Source organism: Euprymna scolopes, chromosome 8 (genome assembly GCF_053919585.1).
Source record: "Euprymna scolopes isolate OS-2025 chromosome 8, ASM5391958v1, whole genome shotgun sequence".
Lineage (NCBI taxonomy): Eukaryota > Metazoa > Mollusca > Cephalopoda > Sepiida > Sepiolidae > Euprymna > Euprymna scolopes.
The window spans coordinates 3,555,679-3,574,549 of record NC_136489.1 but is presented as its reverse complement, the minus strand read 5'-3'; positions in this window follow the sequence as shown (position 1 = coordinate 3,574,549).

Below are 18,871 nucleotides of genomic sequence, written 5' to 3'. Positions count from 1 at the left end.
TAACCGCTCCCTCGGGTCGATCACGTTACATTATGACAGAATGTTTTTTTTTGCATATAAATTGCAATGTCAGTTTTTGAATATTTCGTGTTACAAAATAATAGAACAAGGCAGATAACCAAACAAAATATTTTTTATTAACTTAAATACAAATAAAATTAATTAATATTTAGTAGCAGCACCTTTTGCCTTGATAACAGTATCAATTTGCCGGGGCATGGAATGAACAAGCTTCTCGCAATCCTGTGTAGACACTGAATCCCATGTGTTCTGGATTGCAATCTTCATGGCTACAAGGGTAGTAGGGTTTTCTTTGCGGAGCTTTCTCTTTATCTGGTACCACAAGGTTTCAAGAACGTGCAAATCGCCTGCCATTCAAGAACAGGGATCGATCGTTCTCGGAGCCAGGAAGACGTGGGTTGGTAGACGTGGGTTCATCTTGAAAAATGATGTCTGTAGCCTCCCTGTCAAACTGGTTATCCAACACTGGCAGTAAATTAGCTTCCAGGATATCTTAGTACACTTTTGCGTTTACAGTTCCTTTGATGAAGCATAAATTACCAACACCTTTAGCACTCAGATAGCCTAAAACCATGAAAGACTGCGGGAACTTCACAGACATCTTAACGCATTCTTGGTTATACCGTTCCGTGGTTCTTGGCCAAAGACGTGGCTTTTAGTCGCCGAAGGAGATACAAAATCGAGACTCATCTGATTTTTTAAATCAATTAGAATGAGAAAATGACCCAAGAAACAAGTGAAACACATCTGCATGTTTTCATTATTGCTGTGCTTATCTTGTATATTATTATCAATCCCCATCTAAAAGATCCCAAAACATGTGTAAAGACACTAAGAAAATTGATTGAATTTAGAAATAATTTTGTATTTCTTCTTCGTCGACAGGCGCTGCTGTTCATATCCCTTACACGTAAGTAGTTAGCTCATTGAGTAGTGACGTCTACTTGTAAAGGTGGTCGTAGTGGTGGTCTCCTCTCAAGCAGTAGTGAGAGAGTGGCCATCGTCTACATACGTAGGTCAAAGATTTCAGTAACAGTAAGGTGGATAATTCCAATCCAGACGAATTTAAACGAATCAATGATTGCAAAATGAGTTGGTACGTGAAGGCAATAGGCTGGGTGGCAGCGATTAGTCCAATGAGCGGACACCGACAAAACTCTGTAAAACTATATGTAAAAAAAAAAAGATGGCTGTTATAACCAATCAGGAAATTTAGTTGTTTCGGTTTCCATGCCATTGAACATGAACCTGCTTTGCTAAGATACGACAGTTGAGCTTGTTTGATTATGCTGGGGCGACACTGGGTTACCTGACTGATAGTCGATTTAGGAAAATCGACTATTATTATTAAATGTTAAAACGCCAACGTAATTTATATACTTTCTGGGACTGATATTATGTAATATACTTCTTTCTGGTGTCGCTATTGTTTGTACATGAAACAAATATATGCATAGGACACTAGTAGTGGGACAAAACATTATTAAATCATAACTCACGAATGACCCCCCCCCTAAAGCCTCATATGTTCGATGCGATTGACGGCCTTCTCGTAGTGGTGATATAGTCACTGAAGTTTCTGTTTTTCCACTATTTTAAGCTACAATATTATTACAATTTAAAAGAAAAAATCGAACATATTCTGATCTTGGTTGTATCTACAATGTATCGACCGATGTAATCTCTGATCTTCTATAAATAGATATTTTTGAAAATTTGGAAATATTTCGTATTTAATGCTAAGATTGAGTATTTCGTTAACAGTAATAGTCGAATAATGGCTATTAGCAATTCCCTCCAATATAACCACGACTTATCTGTATTTATATGATTTAGTCACAGGTTGATTTTTCACCGGACAGGACCCATTCTAGTTTGTGCGAAAAATAGTGTTAAGAACGGTATTTTATATACACGGTTAGAATTAAGAAACGACGTGTAAAATTCTATTAGAAGATTTCTAAAGTTATTTCAGTGAAACAGAATATGGCGACACGAACAGATAGTTCGAAATAAGACTTTGCAAAGAATAAAATATTTGCCTCTTTTGCCTGTGAGCTGACAATGTTCGCTTTTTGAAAATTTGTATTCGTTCACATACGATTGTTTTCTCCTTCGTGCCTTATGTTTAATGTTTTACTCCTTCATACTGTAAACTGTGGTGCTTAACTCGTTCATATATAATCCTACTTAACTCTTTCTTGTGATAGGGGATCATTCTTTACTCCTTTATGTCTTATGTTGTCATGCTTTTTCTCCTTCAAACATTATATTAGCATGTTTTACTCCTTCAAACATTATGTTGACATGCTAAACTATTTCATGTTCTGTACTACTGTGGGGGATGAAAAGTATTTTCAAAACGTAAATGCTAATAAATTTATGCTTCAATATTTTCCAATATAATATGTTACTCATTGTTCGATATGCATATATATAAAGTAAATTACTAAAACCGGAAACCAAATAATTATATTCCTGGGAAAATTACGAATTTTAAAAAAATTCAAGAAGAACTAGGGGTCATAAGAATTTGCAAGACTCATCTATTTCAAAATAAATAACATTTTGCAACATAATTTAATTTGAAACATTTTGTCATTATGATAATAATACCATATACTGGTAACATATTACAAGAAAACCACAGTTATTGCTCACATAGCAATTAACAAAACATTACGAATTTTTTAAACAATTTAACCTTTATGCAAATCCATCAGCCTCCTATCAATTGAGGTGTGATTTCAGAAGATATCTCCTTAATCCTCTCCCAAATGTTTTTTTACTATGGGATTGATGCCCGTTTTCGTAAACCTCCCTCTTCAGAATCTATCGGATTCAAATCCGGGCTCTTAGGTGGCCAATCCATCAGACGTTCACCAGAGATCCCCTGGGCTGAAAGCAAAACTTTTGTTAACCGAGAAGCATGGCTTGGGGCATTGTCTTGTTTAATAACAAGGTTCTGGTTGACAGCATCATTTGTGATTTCAACCAGGGCAATAAATTCAGTTCCAAAAACTTGCAGTACTTTACAAAATTCATTTTGACATCTTCAGGGACAAGGAAACGGCCAAGAATCTCACTACCAAAATCCCAGCCCAAATCATTACTCCCCCTCCTCCCTGTTGGCGTCTAAATCGCAAACGTGGGCTATTGCCTTTAAGAGGTCATCCCTTGGTCTAACCGCCGGGGCCGTCGAGGTTTGCTCAAGCCTCGTCAGTCCAGAGAACATTTTGAAAATTGGTTTTCAAATATTTAGTGGCCCATGCTAGTCGCTTCTGACAGTTGATATCACTCAAAGGAGGACATTTTTCGGTGTTCTCTGGTCCGCTGTTTGTTTCAAAATCCGATTTCGAGTCCTTTTAGAGATGCCAGACACTTCTGCATGGTCGAAAATAGATTTGCTTGTACTGTATCAGTTTGCTAGTACACTTCTCTTGATTTTTCTCAAATCTCGTGGTGAGGCCACCTTTGGTCTGACACTTTTGTGCTTTTTTATTCCATTTTTGCCGTCAATGACGAAATGTTTCACAGTTCGATGATCTCGCTTCAACATTTTTGAAATTTCTTATGTAGACTTCCTCGCAATTCACCTAACAATTTCACCTTTCTCAACATCGTTCCTTTAGCCATTATTAATAAATTTAGGTTACATACATACATTTTTGGCTCACAGGAAAGGAGAAAAATGCTTCACAATAATTAAATTCTGGGGTTTTTTTTTCGTAAAATGTAATGAAAATAAACAGGATAACAAGTAGCAAATGATGAAAGAGGTGAGACTAAAAAATAAAGCAAAATTAATAATGAAATTTAAAAATATCAAATTGAAAACAATGAAATTAAAAAAAATGAAATTTAAAAAAATGAAATTTAAAAAAATGAAATTAAAAAATTAAATTGAAAAAAAATGACATTAAAAAAATAATGAAATAAAACAAAATTAAATTTAAAAAAATGAAATTGAAAAAAAATTAAATTAAAAAAAATGAAATTTAAAAAATAGTGAAATTAAAAATATGAAATTAACAAAATGAAATTCAAAACTTGAAATTGAAAAAATATAGAAATTGAAAAGAATGAATTTGAAAAAAAAATTTTTTTCTTAAAATGAAATTGAAAAAAATGAAATTGAAAAAAAAAATTGAAAAAAATATAATTGAAAAAAAATGAAATTGAAAAAAAATGAAATTGAAAAATAATGAAATTAAAAAAAATTCAATTAAAAAAATGAAATTGAAAAAAATTAAATTGTAAAAAAAATGAAATTGAAAAAAAATTAATTTGAAAAATAATTAAATTAAAAAAATTAAATTGAAAAAAATGAAATTGAAAAAAATGAAATTAAAAAAATAAAATTTAAAAAATTAAATAAAAAATGAAATAAAAAAATGAAATTAAAAAAATTAAATTAAAAAAATTAAATTAAAAAAATTAAATAAAAAAAATGAAATAAAAAAAATGAAATAAAAAAAATGAAATAAAAAAAAATGAAATTAAAAAAAATAGGTCTGCAAACTCGTTTGTCCCCCACACTATTATACTTTACTCCTTCAATGTCAATGTTATCAAATAACTTACGACTTATTATTAATAGATTTTATGGCCAACGTATTTCAGATGAGGTTCCGCACCAAATGTCTCTTCATTAAACCTCATTCTAAATCTTCGTTTTTTGGTTTATTTTCTGTTTACAATTTTTCTCCTGATCATGCGAACATCTCAGCCAAGCTGCTTTCAAACGTTTAATGAAGTCATGTAATTACCTAAGTGCTTGGCAATTGTTTGCATGCCAGTTGAATCCGAACATTTAGCCACGACTAATCCTGTGAGCTTTAAACAGAAAAAAATAAACGATTTTTAATACCTATAAACTATATAATTAAGTATTTGCATATATACTTTGACCAATTAATTTAAGTAAATTATAAATAACTCGGGAATAACGCTCGGAGAAACTTGAAATTCATGTCAACAATTTAAAATATCGATGTCCTAGGTGTGCGCAAATTAAAACTGTTTTACAACAAGAAATACAACTGTTTTACATAATATCTTCGTATATATAACCATTAAAGTTACAACACACCTAATGATCCCAACATTATGCGGGTTTTAATGCACTTAAGGCATAGTCGGCAGATGTTACTTGTTTTTGTTTTTTTTACTTGATTTAAGTTGTATTTTTTTTTTACTAGTAGGGTTACCCGACGTTTTGTTGCAGACCACCTACTAGTTACCCAGTTATGTACAAATCCCGAGAGCGATAGGAGCCTTCTATCATGTTTGAAAGTGACACAATGTTCGACGAGTGGTATCGGAGATGCGCCGCTGTACAACTCATGCTCTCTGCTGATCCAAGTTATGACAACAGGACTATCGCCAGCATCCTCAAAATGCATCGCTGGATTGCTACGAATACCAGGCATGTGTCCAGGGTGATAAAAATAGTTTCTGGTCACGGTTATGGTCTTTGATGTGGTTTCAAGTTTCATGCCACCTCACATCTTCGAAGTCGACTTGAAAGTCAACGCCAAAGTGTGCCTGGATGTGCTGTAGTGTGGTAATCCCCTAGTGCAATCAGGTGGCCACTGGCAGACCTTGAGTGTGGCAGCAGGACTCAGCGCCGACTCACAAGTCCAAAGAGACCGAGGCTTGATTTCAGAAGGAGTGCAACATGACCTCCTACAACACCAAAGCCAGCCTGATCACCGTCATCTGTCGAGCTCTCGCCGGCGGTTATGGAAAAGGCATGCTCCTAGTTCCGGACCCGTATCAAGGCGTTGATTGAAGCTGAGGGCATCTACATTGAATAGATATCAGCTCTATTTCATAATCAAATTACCTGAATCATTGTTTTTCAATAAAAGTTTTAAAATAAAACTGTAATATTGTTTCTAGGGTGACAATTTATTGTTCCATACTGTAAAAGAATTCACTCTCAAAACTACTTTTTATGTTGCCAAGCTTAGGGATCAAATAGGAGATCGAACTACTAACCAAGAAGTCAGAGATTAGCCCCAGAAAGAATTGCCTGATGTAAAAGAAGAGAAGTAAAAATACACTGGAAGCAGACAATCGAGAGAGATTTGATTTATTTTCCGATCGAAAACCATGGTATACTTTCACTGAGCCATGAAAGTAATAATTTTTTTGTAATGTACAATGGTAACATTTATTTGCTGTAGATTTGTTTCTTTGACATTTTTTCAGTTTGTTATCTAGAATAATAATTGCTCGAAAATTCTTTGAACTTTCTTTTATGTAGAGACAAAGATGGCGCCATGGTTTTCCGTACTTTGAGTACCGAGCATCGGTCAAAAAGTCGTAAATAAAAAATTTTAAACAGGAAAAACTTTGGGACGAGCTGATTTTTTAACATTTTTATTGGGATTGGGAGGGGGCGCTGAAAGACGGTACGGATCAAAACGAAAGAGGTTATGTTATTTGCTGTGACACCGTCGACAGAGTACCACGTGCTCTAACTTCTCCCAAACTGAAAACGAGACACGAATTTCAGACCATCTTGCACTCATTTCTATATAAACGAACTTAAAAAAATCGACGCCATTGAATTCTTTCTATAAAGATGGTGGATGTCTATATTGCTAGTAGGATGTAGCTTTGTTTTTCTGAACGCTTTTGGTATTGGAATCGGTCCCGGGCGTACAGTACATGATATTTGTATTTATGCAGATTATTATAGAATCAGTCCTCTATTGAATATTATATATTACGAGGAATAATTTGCCCGGTGGATTAATTCGAAATAGAAAATAAAAAATTAAAACAATAATAATGATAATGTCGTTCATGAAATTCCGTCTGTGTTTACAACATCATCTCAGTTGATATTCGGTTTTGATAATAAATGCCCTGGAAAAGTCGCTTCTGATTAAGCTTCCAAATATACAAACGAAGAAATGACTCGCGGTACCTCTTTGTTTATCGTAAATTGAACTCATTAAGAAAAATATTAAGAAAAATTCAAAATAAAATGGTTGGGAACACTCGGGCTTCATCTGGAGTCCATTCAATCTGTAGTCGAATACTCTATCACTGACCTATATCTCCTAATGATAATAGTTTTGTTTGTTTGTTTGTTTTTTTAAGAAATGGTTCATTGAGAATTGAATTTCCCTTGATTTGTTGAGAGTTATCTCCCTTAACCGGTGAAACGTAAAATATTCTCCTGTAAAAATTATTTTTTATCCATAAGAAAGGAAGACTATTTTTAGGATCGGATTTTTTCGATTTTCGATATTTATCGGATGAATTTCTATACAAAACATATCTAAGAACACTGCCAGACATATAAATTAGCTTTGTGTAAATTTGCAAATAATAAGCTAAGCCGTTTCAGAACCTATGAGGAAGAAACTCACACACACGTACACTAAGTTACGTTCATATGAAGTTTTTTTAGATAGATAGATAGAAAGTTCACTAAAGTTTTTTATTCATCTTTATTACAAAAAATAATTTAAGATACTAATTACCATACCACAGAATATTTCTTAAAATAATATACTTTTTACAATTATGTATTTACTTATATATATATATATATATATATATATATATATATTACAATTATGTATTTACTTATATATATATATATATATATATATATATATATATATATATATATATATATATATATATACCAGCAGTTCAGCCCGGCTTTGTTCGGGCCCTATTTAATGTTCATAACTTTATGTGCATATATATATATATATATATATATATATATATATATATATATATATATATATATATATTAAAAATGTTGACTTATGCGTCCAGGTAACCCGCATCTAAAATTTCAAGTTGGCAGAAGAGTTTGCTAAAGTCTACAAAGGTTAACTCTTTCAACTTTGACATCTTAGCAGCCGAATGTTCGCCCAAAAGCTGATCATAAAACTTGCTGCATGCATGAATTCCTTTTTATGTAAAATTTCAAATGTTTAGACACAAAATTGGCTGAATAGTTTGTTAGAGACCGCAAAGGTCTAATCTTTTTAACTTTGACCCCTTGGCAGCCAAACCCTCGGCTAAAAACCGATTTAAAAGCTTCCCCTCTGTATAAATACACTTTATGTAAATTTTCAAGTGTTTAAACTAAAAATTGGATGAATAATTCGGTAGAGATCGCAGAGATAAATATTTTTTAAGTTTGACCCCAATTTTGACCCCTTAACATTTAATGTTTGGGGCTCAAATCAAATTAGAAAGTTTGATTCATGTCCAAATAACCTACATCTACAATGTCAAGTGTTTGGACACAAAATTGGCGGAGGAGTTTTCTAGAGTCCATAAAGTTGAAATCGTTAAACTTTGTCCTCTTTGGTCGGAAACCGATTAAAAAGATTTTCCCAAAATTTAATATCTTTTATGTCAAATCTCTAGTCTGAAAAATGACAGAGTAGTTTGGTAGGGAAATGTACACGCAAGGAACACACACACACGCACTCATCCACATACAGTAGTGTTTCCCAGCTCATCAGTGCGGCTAAACAAGCAATTACCTCAAGCCAGGATCGAAACCCGACAGCCCAAATGACAGTCTGAGCTCCTAACCATTACGCTATTCAGCTGCTGCTATACGAGCAGTGAATTAACAGTGTTTTGACACTGTCCAAATACCTACAGCTCGGCTTTGCTTAGGCCATATGCACTTTTCAGAACTTCCTCTACGTGTGAATACACTTTATGTAAGATTTCAAATGTTTAGACCAAAATTTTTCTGAGTAATTTTGTAGGTACCGCAGAGATCATTTTGTTAACTTTGACCCCAATTTTAACCCCTTAACATTTATTATTTTGGTTTCAAATACAAATAAAAAGTTTTAGCAAGTTAACTACATCTAAAATTCTATGTTAGAATTTGCAAAGTTTAACTCTTTCAACTTTGACATCTAGGCAGACAAATTTTCGCCCCGAAACGGATTAAAATGCTTGCAGCTTGCCTGAATACCCGTTATGTATAAAATTCAAATGTTCAGACCCAAAATTGGCTGAGTAGTTTGCTAGACACTGCAAAGGTAAAATCCCTTGAATGTTGACAACTTGGCTGCTCAAATGATAAGTGCATGTTCATTGGTTGATAAGAAGGGCGCGGTGGAAAGCAGATTGGCTAACTAAAATCTCAATAGAAGGTGCGTATATAAAAACGACAGACAACCACAAAATTCGCTTTTTTTTTTTTTTACCAAAATATGTCAGTCAAATAGTAACCGGCTTTTTTTTTTATACATTTCTTACTGGGGAAGTGGTACATGTATTTAACAGCTATCACTTTTTTAAATCCCTGAAACGGCAACATGGTAAACAGCTGATTAACGCGTTTTCTGTTTTACAATTTTAGTTAAGCATTTTTCAATTGCAATATAGTTAAATCACGTTTTGTAATTTTATTGTAGAAAGTCGGCTTCTCACTCTGTGATATGTTTAATTAGTTGCTAGTTCTAGGAATTTAGACTTCATTGTTAATTTTAGTTTAGTATTTCTTTATAAAATAATTGTAGCAGCTTTAGACTATATATAAAATGTATGCACGGAATTGAAATATATATATATATATATATATATATATATATATATATATATATATATATATTTCAATTCCGTGCATACATTTTTATGTTAAAAACATTACCCAAATTGTTGGTTTGTGTGTGTGTGTGTGTGTGTGTGTGTGTGTGTGTGTGTGTGTGTGTGTGTGTGTGTGTGTGTGTTCCGGTTTGCCATGACAAGTCTACATTGCTAAACATGCGATAAAAAGAGAGGAGGGAGGAAGCCATTTAGCAGACAAGTCGGTCCGGGATTGCAACGTGTCAAATTGACATGGCCGATAACCCGGCAAAATAATACACCACCGTGGAAGTGATTTCCTTTCGGCGTTCATGACCGAATCCGGTTTTCTTTCTTTTTTTTTTTCTTGTAAAAGCCGGGGACGATTTTAATGAATTACCATTGGTCGGGATAAGTAGACATTCAACGAATAGAAAAAAGCCGCAAAATACAAAACAAAAAAAACAATAAAGATCACAGTCTCAAATAAATAGATAATTACGCATAAAGGCATATGCATATATATATAAATATATACATATATATGTATATTAAGTAATAAAAATATGTATGACAATTAAGCTACACAGAATATTCCACGTTTCTTCTACGCTAAGTTTCGTCAGGCTTATGCAAAAAGTTGTGGTTGTCTCGCGTTTTTTATACACGCACATTCTATTTTTTAGTTAGCCAATCAGCTTTATAGTATCCACCGCTCACTTCCTAATCATCCAATGGGCAGGCACTTACAGGGCAAAGGCCCAGACCTTGGGTTCAACCCTTTCTTTGTGTATGCTTATTTTAGCGAGAAGCGTAGATATCTAGTGATCTGACCTATTTTAAACCTAGCTGTAGTTAAAAGTGTATTTTTTTCATCTATATATATTTTTAATATTATGTTAGTTTATATACATATATATGTATATATATATGATAATTTATGTATATATATATATATGTTTATTTTATTTATATATTTTCTATTGTTATTGTTAATTTTTAATTTTTTTTTTTTTTTTTTTTTTTGCTATCCTAGAGTATAGTTTATTCTGTGTACATAGTTGTTCGCTATTTCTCTCTTACAGTTTAATAGATGTTAGGGTTCTTTAAAGTATAGGATAGCAAAGCGTTATCTTTTAAGTAGGGTTCATATGTGTTTTTATCTAAATTTAACGTAACGTCTAGGAAGTTTGTTATTTTTATGTTAGCTAGTACATCCACTTGTAGGCCTAATTTTTTCATTTCCTTGTGTATGATTTTCTTAAAGTTATCGTCCTTGACTTTGTTGGAGTCTTTTATTATAGCTAGTCTATATAGACGGATATCTGTAGTATTAAATATGCTTGTGAGGGTATATGGAGTGAATAATCTCACAAAATCTGATACCTCTGCAGAAACCACGGCACCCATAGCCAAATCAAACGAATTTGTCATTTCAGTTTTTATCTATTGGATATTGTTATTTACTAGAACTAATTTTCTACATTTTCAACACACACACACACACATATATATGTGTGTGTGTGTGTGTGTGTGTGTGTGTGTGTGTGTGTGTGTGTGTGTGTGTGTGTGTGTGTGCATAATAGGCATTAAAAAATGTAAACGGCGAGGAAGCAAAAAATATATTCATATATATGACGTTTCTGAATTTTTGAGAAAATTACATCACGGGGGTAGCATGCTCTTGTTCCGTCAGCTATGATAGGGTAGTGATCCTAAGTAATTCGCAATTGAGGATTGAACCTTCAAGAGTATATCACTTATTAAAGTTCATTTTACAAGTACTCGGACAATTCTGGTACGAATTTTACGAGCCTTACCCCTATTGTATTTATAGTTGTAAATATCACTATTAATTACTAATCATTACAATATATTAACGTATATCTATCTATCTATCTATCTATATATATATATATATATTTATATATATATATATATATTTATATATATATATATATATATATATATATATATATATGAGCAAACAGTTCATAAAATATGTTCATAAACACTTTGAAATGAGTTAAAAACATATTTAATCTGAAAAGAAAACACTAGATAAATGGATAGTCCTTAATCCGCAGAGTTTCGAAGAAATACTCTCCTTCTCATCAGAGGGTAGGAATTAGCAAAATGCGGGATCGGATTTTGCATGCATAAGTATTTGATGAAACAACAAGTAAGTCAAAGATCTTACTTGAAAACAAAATAAGTTAAGCAGAGGAAATATGGTAAAGAAAAAGGTGATTACACATGAATGGATAGTCTGGTGGAAGATAAAAAAAATCCAGTGACGGTAAAATCCAAATGTAAAACTTCAAGAAAGTTAAAAGAATTTCCATTTGTACAAGTAAAATCCAAGGAAATCCCATATATATATATATATATATATATATATATATATATATATATATATATATACTTCTGCATGTCAGTACAGTTAGGGAAGCAGGGACCTGGAATGGAATTCCAAAGTATAACGGTTCGTAGGAAGAAACTACGAGAGTAGAAAGATCTTTTACATCTAGGGATCTCTACTGTGTGGGGGTGGGATTTAGCTGCCTGTCGGGTTTATCGAGGGAGTTCACGTCGTGGGGGGCACAAGTGCTTGCAGTTCGTCAGAGCATTCACCATTAAAATACTTGTAGAACAGGCAGAGGGTTGCAACGTTTCGTCGATGGGACAGAGGCTGAAGCTTAGATGCCAGTTCAGGGCCTATCAGATTTGCGATTCTCTTTTGAACCTTGTCAAGGAGCGAGAGACTAGTAGACGATGCACCAGCCCAAATATGACAGCAATACTCCATACATGGGCGAATGGTGGCCTTATAGAGGTACAGGATACTTTCGGGTGTTAGTAGTTTTCTAGCACGGTAGAGAGAGCCCACCTTTCTTGCAGCGACCCTGGCGATGCCTTCAATGTAATTGTTCCAACTCATGTTTCCTGTGGACGTTAGGCCAAGGAGTTTGAAAGATGTACTCTCAGATAAAGAGTCGTTGGCCATTGCTATAGGTGGTAGAGAGGGTTTCTTGTAATTATTGAATGAAACTAGTTTAGTCTTAGCGGCATTGAACGTGACCATCTATTTTTGTACCCATTCCACTGCAGATTGGAGGTCATCTTCTAGTGTTTTTGCCATTTCTTTAGATATGTGTTCATTTGTTTTCCTGTCGTGCCTGTTATAGAATGTGGTGTTAACAGCATATATACCCATCTCAGAGGCAATTTTGTCGGGGAGGTCATTTATGAATATCAGGAACAGTAGATGCACTGAAACTAAAGCTGCTTTCAGGTCTGCCAGCAACCACTGTAAAAGAGTAATAAAAAATGCAAGAGAGCTATATGCCCAGTCTGTTAAATCCAAGGTAGCTGATCAGCGGCTTGGTTCCCACCAGTTTTGGCAAATAACAAATAGGATCCTGAACAGAAGTGTGCGTTCTATCCCAACCATTATCAATGGATCAGAGGTCATCTCGTCAGCGTCAGACAAGGCCAAACTATTTGCAAAGAACTTTGCAGCTAATTCTACCCTATGCGACGAAGGCCATCAACTCCCCATATTTCCTCCTATAACACAGAACACGCTAGGTAACATACAAATATCCGTGCATGAGGTCGCCAAGCTAATCAAGAACCTAGATTCCAGTAAAGCAACTGGCCCTGATGGCATCCCAATTATAGTGTTAAAAAAGCTTCAACCAGAACTTGCTCCCATACTTACGAAACTATTTAAGCGCTGCCTTAAGGAGAAGTGCTTTCCGACTCCCTGGAAGACCTCCTCAGTTTGCCCTATATTTAAGAATTCAGGTGATAAGTCATCTCCCTCTCAATACAGACCTATAAGTCTCCTGTGTGTTATGAGTAAGTTGCTGTAATCCATATTAAATAGAGAAATAGTCAACCACCTCAGCAGGAATAACCTTCTTAGTGACACACAATATGGTTTCCGCTCTGCAAGATCTACCGCAGATGTGCTGACGGTTATATCCCACAGGATAAGTGAATCTCTTGACAAAGGCTTCCTTTCTAGGGCAATTGCTCTTGACATATCAAAGGCCTTTGACAAGGTATGGCATAAGGGTCTACTTCACAAGATTTCCAGCTACGGTATAACGGGAAATGTTTTCTCAATCATTAAATCATTTCTCTCCGATGGGCTCATAAGAGTAGTGGTCGATGGACAAAAATCGGAGGCCTGCAATATAAATTCTGGAGTCCCCCAGGGGTCAATCCTGGGCCCAACTCTCTTCCTGATCTACATCAATGACCTCCCTAAACACATACTTAAATCATTCGTTGACATCTATGCTGATGACACGACCATCTACGGCAACACATCAAAGGCTGTAAATGACAAAGTTCTCTCTGATTCTCTCTCCTCTGATCTCGAGCGCGTGGTTCAGTGGGGGAAGATGTGGCTGGTTACCTTTAATGCATCCAAAACCAAACTCCTATCCTTACATCATCAACGCTCTGATCCCCATCTGGCATCAATTGTGATGGATGGCTCTCGTCTGGGTGAGGCTCCGTGTTTTGACAAGCTTCTGGGTTTGACCTTTACTCCTGATCTGAAATGGAACACGTACATCAAGTCTGTTGCCAAGGTCGCTGGAAAGATGGTGGGATCCTTCTACCGCTCCAGAAGATATCTCACTACTGATGCAATTCTCTATCTATATAAAAGCCAAGTACGTCAAAGGATGGAATACTGTTGCGATATCTGGGCAGGAGCTGCTAAAAACAGACTATCCTGCCTTGACATAGTACAAAATAGACTTCGTGGGGGATGCCCTTTTCTCTACTCTGCAACCTCTCTCCCACAGAAGAGACGTTGCGAGCCTGTCCTTGTTTTATCGTTATTTCCATGGCAGATGCTCGTCTGAACTCCAGTCTCTGGTCCCCCCTCGCCAATCTTTCACGAAAAACACCCGTCTAGCTGAATCCACTGTGAAAAATTTCCCCCACTCTATATCTGTGCCTAAATCAAAACGCGAATTCCATGAACAAAGCTTCTTTCTTAGAACTGCACCCCTGTGGAACTCTGTTCCGTCTGCCTGCTTCCCTCCGGACTACAACTTTGATGTCTTCAAGTCCAATGTTAATTCCTAATGAACCGCCCCCTTAAGTAAACACTTCAGCAAATCTCCTCACTAACTTAATGTACTTGCAATAACCCTTATCCCTGAGTGGCTTCCGGGCCTTGATAAGTGGTGATCACTGTGTAAAAAAAAAAAAGGTCTAAGGATAGACCCCTGGGACGTTTTGAACGTTTCTGTCGAACTCGGGAATTTCGACAGAAACATTCCCGAGTTTGACAAGATACACCTAAAGAAGGTCGGTGATTACAACGATCGAAACGTTTTAATAATCACACTTAAGACGATTAATTAAAATAATGTATTTATATATGTGTGTGTGTGTGTGTGTGTGTGTGTGTGTGTGTGTGTGTGTGTGTGCAGTTGAACCTTCTTGACTGCTTACTGTTGCGCCAGCATTTGGCATTTATAGGTGTTTTCGTGGTTAACAGGTAACGTCTCAGCAGATAGATTCGAATCTCCCGACCAGTAGGAATTGTCATTTTCTGTACAGATGACTGCGTAATCATAAAACACTAGTGTGTGTAGGTATAAAAATACTTATTAATATTTATACACACACACATTTTTTTTTCATTGAATGAAATAGACGTTTATTGTCTATTACTTCTATTTCCGATCCTTTCCAACTTTCGAATAATTGTCTTCATTTCTGACAAGAACTGGCTGATGTTTCGCTATATTTATCATAAGTCCGAGTACTTTCCAATCCTTCAGGATTCCTCGTTAGAGATAGATTAATCTAACTGGTTTTGAATAAAAAAAATGTTCTCCTTGTTAAGTTAATTATTGTATTTTTTTTCATTAATTTATTATTTTTTTAATTTTATTTTCATTTATTATTACTTTTATTTTACTTTTTATTTTTTATTTTCAACTCTTGGTTGTTTACGTTGGAAATAAACTTGTAATGCTAAGTTACTGCTTCCTACTTGAATTGGACTTTTTGATGATCGATTTTTGGTATTATTGGAAATACTTTTGTCTGAAATATCAAAACCTGTTTCGAAGTTCATGGGAAACTCTCTCTTTCTATCTATCTCTCTCTCTTTCTGTCTTTCTCTTTCCCTCTCTCTCTCTTTCCTTCTCTCACACACACACACACACGGAGTGCCTTTATATATATATATATATATATATATATATATATATATATATATATATATATATGCCTTATATATATATGCATTTATGTATGTATCTATGTATGTATGAACCCTTTTTCGAGGTCAACAGCCAACTTGCACCGTGTGTGTTTGTGTGTGTATATATATGTGTGTTGGGGTGGAGAGGGCTCCCGTAAGCCGTGGTGAAGGCAACCTTTTTCGGAGAAGCAAATCTCTGATTTAAAAAACCATAAAGCGGGAGATCAGTACCTGCATTAAGTCTTCAGTTTAACTTGTTGCTGGCTATCTTGCTCTTGCTTGTTGCTGGATCTCAACATTTTGAACCGGGAGAGAAACTTAGCTGTCGTACAAAGCTAAAACTCTGTAACATCATCTTTGTGTATAGATACTCCCTCACGCATTTGGGCTAATGGACATTAAGTGTCTGAGGGAGTGGCACTCATCTGACAAGACGCTGCAATCATCATGTATATATATATAAATTGATATTGAAAACATATTCAAATTTAAAAAAAAAAACTATAAACCTGTAAGGAAGTATACAAAACTTTAATTATTCGACAGAGTACAAATAAACAAGAAAAACCTTATTCCATGGAGTTTCGAAGAATATAATTCTTCTCATCAGAGCTTAGAGGTTTGCAAAATATACAACTAGATTTTGAAGGATAATGCATAAAAGGAAACAAACAATATGAAATTAATCATACTTGGATCAAAAAAGTTATTTAAAAGTGACAGTTTATAAAGATTCAATGAGATTAACAAAGCAATAAACGGGAAAAAAAAGACAAAGAATATCGTAAAAATCCAATGGAAATTTAAGTTACGTGTTTAAACTATGAAGATGATAAAAAGGAGAGAATGAAAGGGGAGGAAATATATATATCACCCGATTTTGTTTTAGATTAAAAAATAAAACGCATCCAGATAAAACAAAACAAATTACAATTAATCGTTTTTTTTTGTAAGACAGGGGGCACTTGTTTTTAATTAATCATTTTTTTTATTTATGTTTTTATATCTGCTAAGACAGTGTTTAATATTTATTTTATTGTATTTCACACTACTTTATTTATTTTTGACGCTAGATATAATAACCATAAACAATATCCTGTCTTCACAGATTCTCTATCGGTATTTATATCTCTAAAAGAAAAAAAAAACATGACACATCCCCTTCATTAACAAATCCCCTAAACAAAATAAACACCATAACAATGAATAAATCCAAGCCACATGAACGAAAACGTGGATAAAGCAGCAAGAGAGTCACTTCAACAATGGGAAAATTCCTCATACAAAACTAAAACGCAAAATAAATACATGAAAAGAAAATGGAATTCATGCACAGGGAATAAACTATGCAAAGTATCACCAAACATTTAAATAAAAAATATATAAAAGATGTCAGGAAATGTAGTAGTAGTAGTAGTAGTAGTAGTAGTAGTAGTAGTAATGACTAGACTACGAATATGTCACACTCCTGTCACTCATCCACATACACTAAAAGGAGAAAAGGTATCTATTTGCATAACGTGTCAAGAGCGCTTCACAGTACATCATATACTGCCGGACTGTGTGGACTTTAAACGTACCCGAATTAAAAACACGAAGACTTATCATCTTAATATAGCATTAAGTTAGCAATAAAAAAAGTAATGTAAGAAATAAAATACAAAAATAGTAACAAAGTATAAAATAAATATAAATTCATAAAGTAAGATAAAAAATGAGTAAAGTATTAAACATTGTTAATTATAGACATGCATATATATATATATATATATATATATATATATATATATATATACAGAACTGTTTCGTTGCATCACTACTCATAAGTACGGTGAGATTAGTAACTCTCCCTAGTCAGAGATTGAACCCACAACCATCGCGTACTTCTGCCCATTGGTCCATGGTATCGGTGCTCATAAAATGAGCTAAGAAAATGTCCATTTAAACAAACACTCGCCCACCGCTTTTACAGTGCTCGATGTGCTTGTTTCTTGACAAAGAAGCAAACAGCGAGCCTCGCTTTATAACCAATTAAGTAGCAGGTGAGATACATTTACGGTAGTGCTTGAGTTTGGAAAAAAGAAGTCCAACAGAGTGTGCTCTATTAAAAGGAAAAAAGAATCAAAATAAGAGCGTAATATTTATATTTTTATTTTCAGAAAGTTTAAATGGGATAAATCATCGGTACCGTCGGTTTCAAACCTAATAATAGAAACCGTTTTAGTTCCCCATATCAAGCTCTCTTCAGCCGATCTATTTCATCTCTAGATCAGCTGAAGAGAGCCTGATATGGAGACCTAAAACGGCTTCTATTATCAGGTTTGAACCGACGGTACCGATAACTTATCTAAACTTTCTGAAAATAAGCGGGTTTGTCGGGGATATGTACGTCAAAGGGACACAAGTGCAACCAGTTCATCAGAACACATTTCATTAAAATATTTTTAAAACAGGCACAGAGACGGAAAATTGTGGCTATGGGACAGGGTTTAAGCTATGTCCTAATAATATACGAAGTTTTGGAACATACATAGCATTGTGTTGGCAAAGAAAACTTCAGTTCAAAGAAAGTTCCAGGAGATGAGGTACAATGTCAGATATGGTATTGAAAAGCCAAAGCTTAGGACTTGGACCCGTGGACCTCCTAACACTCAACAGGACCATATCTCAGGCCAACAGCAACAAAACCAGTGTGTAACTGATTGTCGACGACGTATCACCGACTCGAAGTTTGTCGAAAAGGGCTTAAGTAGTTGATTAGTTTAGGGGATAGTGTAGACAAATAAAGGAGGAAAAGATTGCAACGTATAAATTGAAGTTTTAACTGGGTGGGATAGGGCTCGGACGAACTCTTTATCTAAGAGATAGTACAGTATCATGTTTATATGCAATGATAGTTTTGCTGAGATAGCTTAGTATCGGACCCGGAACAAAAGTAATTTGTACTAGGTTAGCCTCTTTTAAAGTACACCTCACATGTCCCCTTTTAATAAGAGTGGGCAAAACGCTTGAATCATATATAAAATAATA